Source organism: Ochotona princeps, chromosome 4, assembly GCF_030435755.1.
Source record: "Ochotona princeps isolate mOchPri1 chromosome 4, mOchPri1.hap1, whole genome shotgun sequence".
In the NCBI taxonomy this organism is placed as follows: domain Eukaryota; kingdom Metazoa; phylum Chordata; class Mammalia; order Lagomorpha; family Ochotonidae; genus Ochotona; species Ochotona princeps.
Genome location: NC_080835.1, coordinates 83,206,969 through 83,212,968, shown reverse-complemented (window position 1 = coordinate 83,212,968; position 6,000 = coordinate 83,206,969).

Genomic DNA, 6,000 nt, shown 5'->3' with positions numbered 1-6,000 from the left:
AATCTTTTTTTTAAAAAAAAGTATGTGTGCGTTAGTTAAATCTCATTGAGTTATTTTAAAAAAAAAGTATTTGGATTGGCAAATCTCAAGAAAAACTGCTGTTACAAATCACAGAAAATACTTCAAATATTCCACGGCAAATGTTTATGTTTGACATTCAAGAACTCCGTGCTTGTATTTTTTAATGGTGAGAACTTCAGACAAGTGGTCCAGCTCATTGTTCTTAACTGTGTCACGGAAATTGAAACTGACAGTGCTATTAGGTGATGTTTAAAAAGCTGGACAACAATGTAATTCTGACCAAATTAGAGTTTTATTGATCATATATAGTTTCAGACTTAATATTCAATATTAAGTAGAACCATTTTTCAGCATATTTATTTTGCCACTGGTTTCACGTTAAGATATCCAGAGAATAGTTATAGTAGGTCAATTTTGTTCAATGTCTTTTCTTTTTACTTGTACATTTTCTTGGATTTACCTATTCCCTACATGCCAATCAACTTAGTCAAAAAAAAATCTTGTTACTGCATTTTATCTTTCGCTTACTTTCTCAAAAGAGTTATATAATAACTTATTTTATATAAAAATGTATTAGTGTTCTCATGTTATTGTACCATGTGGATTACAGCATATCAGGAAATCATTTAAAACTAATAAGGTGGACTATGTCAGCCAATGGATTTTGGAAGGGTTTTCTCATTCCTTGGATTAATAAAATCAACATTATTTCAGAACTACCGAAACCACTTCTGCAGTACCCTCAGAGCATGGGCACCATGAGATGACATCAGGTGGCCGGCCCCCATCCATGGGTGCTGATGCAGTTAGGTTGCTGGGTGCTGCTGCTTCTGTTTTCTTCCCTCTTCCCCCAAATACAGGAGGAAGAAAAACATTGGTAATAATGTTCTTATCCACTTTGCCCTATTCCTTGACTCTTTGCACTGTTATCAGTGGGCCACATGGGCATTTTTCATTCCTAGTTCTCAACAAAGCATCATCAAAAATAAAATTTTGAAAAGAAATAATATGGAAAAAAACCATTGCTAGTGATACTCTTTGTGCAATGCGTTTGTAATTATTGTTTGTTTTATTTGCAACAGAGTGGGGGTACGAGAGTGAGAGACAGAGAGAAAGGGGGTGGGGAATGACTCACTCCCCAAATGTTTGGACTGGCCAAGACTGGGCCGAGCAAAAGTCAGGATGTAAAACTCCATCCAGGTGTCCCACCAGAGTGGCAGGGACACAAGAACTTGGCCATATTGTGCTGTGTTGGCAGAAGTATTATCAGATATTTATTTGAAATCCTTTATTCTAAAATTAATGATAACAATAATGCTCTCATTTACATATGAAATTCCCAATTTATACATACTTTCTTAGAAAAGTTAGACATAGATTCCATTTATCTTCATTGTTCATGTGTATTAAAATTTATATTTTTCCTAATATTTAATGTCTTACAACCAAATTTCAATTGAGATTTCATTTAAATTTAATTTATTAGCAATAACATTCTTATGCAAATATGATTATCATATGCTAGACTGTTTTCTGCCAAATAAATGTCATTTTCCACTATAAGCTCCTCTACATATTGCCATTGGAAGCCTGAGACCTATATTTCCAAGAATGCTTAACAGTACACTTTTGGGTTAGATTCAATGAAGGTGCTACATTCTTAAAAGATCTGGAAGATGAAATAGAGTAAGACATTAGGACCAGCCAGCATAGTGTGGTGCGTTAAGCTGTTGCTTACAACATGGGCATTCCATGTTAGAGTGCTGGCTTGAGTCCTGGCTGCCCTGCTTCCAATACAGCTATCTGTTAATTCACCCGGGAAGGCAAAGAATATTTGTACCTTACCACTCGTGTTGAATAAAAAAAATATGAAGTTTAGGGGGTTCTGGTATTGTCGCATATTAGGTAAAGCTGCCACCTGGGACACAAGCATCACACGTGGGCACTGGGCTCAATCCTGGCTACTCCTCTTATGATTCAGTGTCCTGTTAATATGCCTGGAAAAATAGCAAAATATGGTCCAAATGCATGGAATACTGACATACAAATGGGAAGGAAAATAGAAGAAGCTCATAGCCTCTGGTCCTGGCTGTCGTAGCCATCTAGCAACTTAACCAGCAGATGGGAGATCTCTATTTCTTTTGTGTCTCTGGCTGTCTACTGTAAACTCTGCCTTTCAGGTAAATAAACACAAGTTAAATAAAAATAAATAAGGTGAAGGGTTTGGTGTGGTGGTATAGCAGTCTAATCCTGGAGTGTCCACATTCATATTGGTGTGGGTTCCTATCCCAGCTGCTCCACTTCCAATTGAGCTCTCTGCTTAAGGCCTGGGAAAGTAGTGGAGGATGGTTTAAGTCCTTGGGCTCCTGTGTCTGCATGGGAGACCTGGAAGAGAGTTCAGGATCCTGGCTTTGGGCTGGCTCCGATCTGCCCATTGTGGTCATCTGGGGACTGAATCAATGGATGGAAGAATTTATCTGTCTCTCCTGCTCTCTCTGTAAATTTGCCTTTCAAATACAAGTACATCTTAAAAAAAAAGTAAGAAAAGATACCATTCCTGGCTTCTGCTTGGCCTAACTCTGTTGTAGTCATTTGGGAAGTAAATCAATGGATACAAGACTCTCTCTCTCTCTCTCTCTCTTTTTCTCTCTTTCTAGCTGTCAGTCTTCTCCCTTTTCTCTCTGACACCCCTATTTTCAAATAAATAAACATATAAAACTTTTTTTAAAAGTAAGTCATTTTTCACGCAGTAGCCTGATAGACATGTAGTTAACAATGATGTAAAAATCTAAATTACCAGTTTCAAAATATTCTTTAAAATGTCCCAACTTTTGTTCTGTGCTTATTATAATAGAGGGTTGAACCTTGCAAAACTGTCCTTGACGATTACCTGAATGATTTCCTTTATCTAGACCTTCAAATATTTTTTTGTATTAAATCATACCTTTTTGAATCAAATCTTATACTTACATCTATCTATATGGAGTCTAACTGGTGTATATTAACATTTGTTTCAAATATTTTTGATGTGTTTTTATCCACATAACTTTCCCCATAATTTCAAGGATATTGTAGCTTTTACATACATAAGGTCTTTAACATATCTTTTTCAGTTTTTTTAAAATCTCAGGAATACAAAAATGGTACAAATACAGTACTAAAATAGGATTTTAGACTTAGGTATTTGAGATAATTAATCAAACTGATGCTTCATCACTTCTGAAAACCTTACAATACTTCTTATAAACAGACATTATCCTAATGTCTATCTACATGTTAAGATCATAAACATAAAACAATGGACTTTTATGTATTATACCATCTGAGTCTCAGACCTCATTTAGTTTTTATGAGGTTTCCCAACAATGTCCTTTTAAACAAGGTTAAAGATTCCAGTCAAGGATCATTTGTTGCCACTAGATGATTTCTCTTCGGCCTTCGAAGAACTGCAAGGCTACCTTAATCCCTCCTACTCTGCTAAGACTGATGTTTTGGAAGGTTGAAAGCCATTTGTCTTGTGAAAATTGTCACAGCTTTTGCTCGCCTGATGCTTCTAACAAATAGATCATAGTATGTAGTTTTAACAAGATGTCACATAGCGTAAATGCACTCTTTATACAAGTTTTTGCATCTTTGCATAAAAGGAAGCATATTATTTTATTTTACTCCTGTTCATGTTAACTTTGAAAACTTGATACAGAACTGTTGTCTAGACCATTCCAAAATAAAGTTCTTTTTCTCCGCAATATATGGGCCCGCTTTGTTTTTCTTTTTCTTTTTTAAGATTTATTTATTTTTATTGCAAAGTCAGATATACAGAGAGAGAGACAGAGAATGATCCTCCATCCTCAGATTCACTCCCCAAGTGGCCGCAACACCTGGGGCCAAGCAGATCCGAAGCCAGGAGCAGGAACTTCCTCCAGGCCTCCCACGCAGACTCAGGGTTCAAAGGCTTTGGACTATCCCCTACTGCTTTCCCAGGCCACAGCCAGGCAGCTGGATGGGAAGCAAATCAGCCGGGATTAGGACTGGCACCCATATGGGATCCTGGCGCGTACAAGGTGAGGACTTTTGCCACTAGGCTTCTCTTCTGTGCTGGGGCCTGATAATTCATTTTTTTAAGTACTTGAATTTGAAATTGTTCATGTATTTGCTTTTCAAACTGCCCAAAATTTTGACTAATAGAAACCTAATTAAGATTTTCATGTGTCTTCTGTGACTACCTGATTTTTTACACTAATTTACTTTCTGGTATAAGAATGTTTTTCATTATACTTTTTTTGCTGACTGTAAATGTTGCTAAGAAAGACTTCTAACATTGAAACATCTGTTTATCAATCTCAATAGTGTACTTAATTGATCAATTAAAACATCAGTGCCGTATCTTAGTGATCTTCAAGCATGGCCCTTACTACTCTTCTGTTCAGATGACCTGTACACAGCTGCAGTAGCCACCATGCTTTAGCTGCCTTCCCCTATCCTGCCTGAGCTATAACAGGCTCTATCCTGCTCTCCACGTATTCTGCACCATGACTTCCTGACACTCCTTCCTGGCCCACCATTTCCAGTTCCATACATGTAAAGTTTACCTATGGCATTTGACATTGTTTGAATAATCACAAACCTAGTTAGGCCCTGTTATGCTTTGCCAGATAACTCCTTCAAGCTCTCATTTTACTTTGGCATGTCTCATAAACCCACTAAAGTTATTTTGTGAATAGTTACCTTTCAGAATGTTAACTAAGAAAAATGTATATTACATGATTTCCCCTTTCAGCGTCCTTTATTCATTTGAGTGGATTGTGTTACCTCCTGCTAACTTCTCCTTTAACATTTCTCGTAGTTCAGATCAGTGTATAGTTAATTACTTCATCTTCAGTGTTTGCTTGTGATTTTGTCTAGACATCATAGAACCTTGAAGATACTCCTTAGCTGACTTTAGTATATAGTGTTCTGTTGAGATTCTGCTATCACTCCTCCTTTCTCCTCTGCCTGGAGCATGCCTTTTTCTCTGGGTGCTATTTTCTTACCATTAGACTTAAATAAGTTGATTATGATATGTCTTTATACAGTTTTTTTTTAATTTTGTTGTGCATGGGGTATATTGTAATTCTTGGATATCTGTGTTTATGGTTTTTGCAAAATGTAGAAACAATGGAGAGTTTTTGAAAATGCATTTTCTGAGTTATTGTTTCACTTTCATCTTCTCTCATTCAAAGACTCAAATCAGGCTGTACATTTTTGCACAACTGATTGATGTTCCAGTCATGCTTTCTTAGTCTTCTTTGCTTTCTCTCTGTGCTTAAAATTAGATATTGGTTACTTCTGTATCTTTAATCATTTTTTTTCCTATAGTGCTTAAACTACTCTTATTCCCATCCTGAGAGCTAAAAATATATTTTAGCTTACATATTGCTTTCATTTCAGAAGTTTAATTATTTTTCATATATATACATTTTAAAAGATTTATTTTATTTTTATTGCAAAGTCAGATATACAGAGAGGAGGAGAGAGAGAGAGAAAGATCTTCCATCTGCTGATTCACTCCCCAAGTGAGCTGCAACAGACAGAGCTGTTCCACTCTGAAGCCTGGAGCCAGGTTCTTTTTCTGAGTCTCCCATGTGGGTACAGGGTCCCAAAGCTTTGGGCCGTCCTCAGCTGCTTTCCCAGGCCACAAGCAGGGAGCTGGATGGGAAGCAAGGCTACTAGGATAAGAACCTGGGCCCACATAGAATCCTGGTGTGTGCAGATGAGGACTTTAGCCACTAGGCTACTGCGCTGGGCCCACGTTTTTCTTGTATTTTTTACTTTTCAGTTTAACATGCTAACTATTTTGATCTCTTTGTTAATTTTATCAGCTGTAAATTATTCAGGCCCTTCCAAATTGTTATTTTTTATCCATGTATTTATTATATTTTAAAATTTCCTTTTGTGCCTTATACTTATGCATGGCATTTCAGCTATTGCTAATTTTACAGT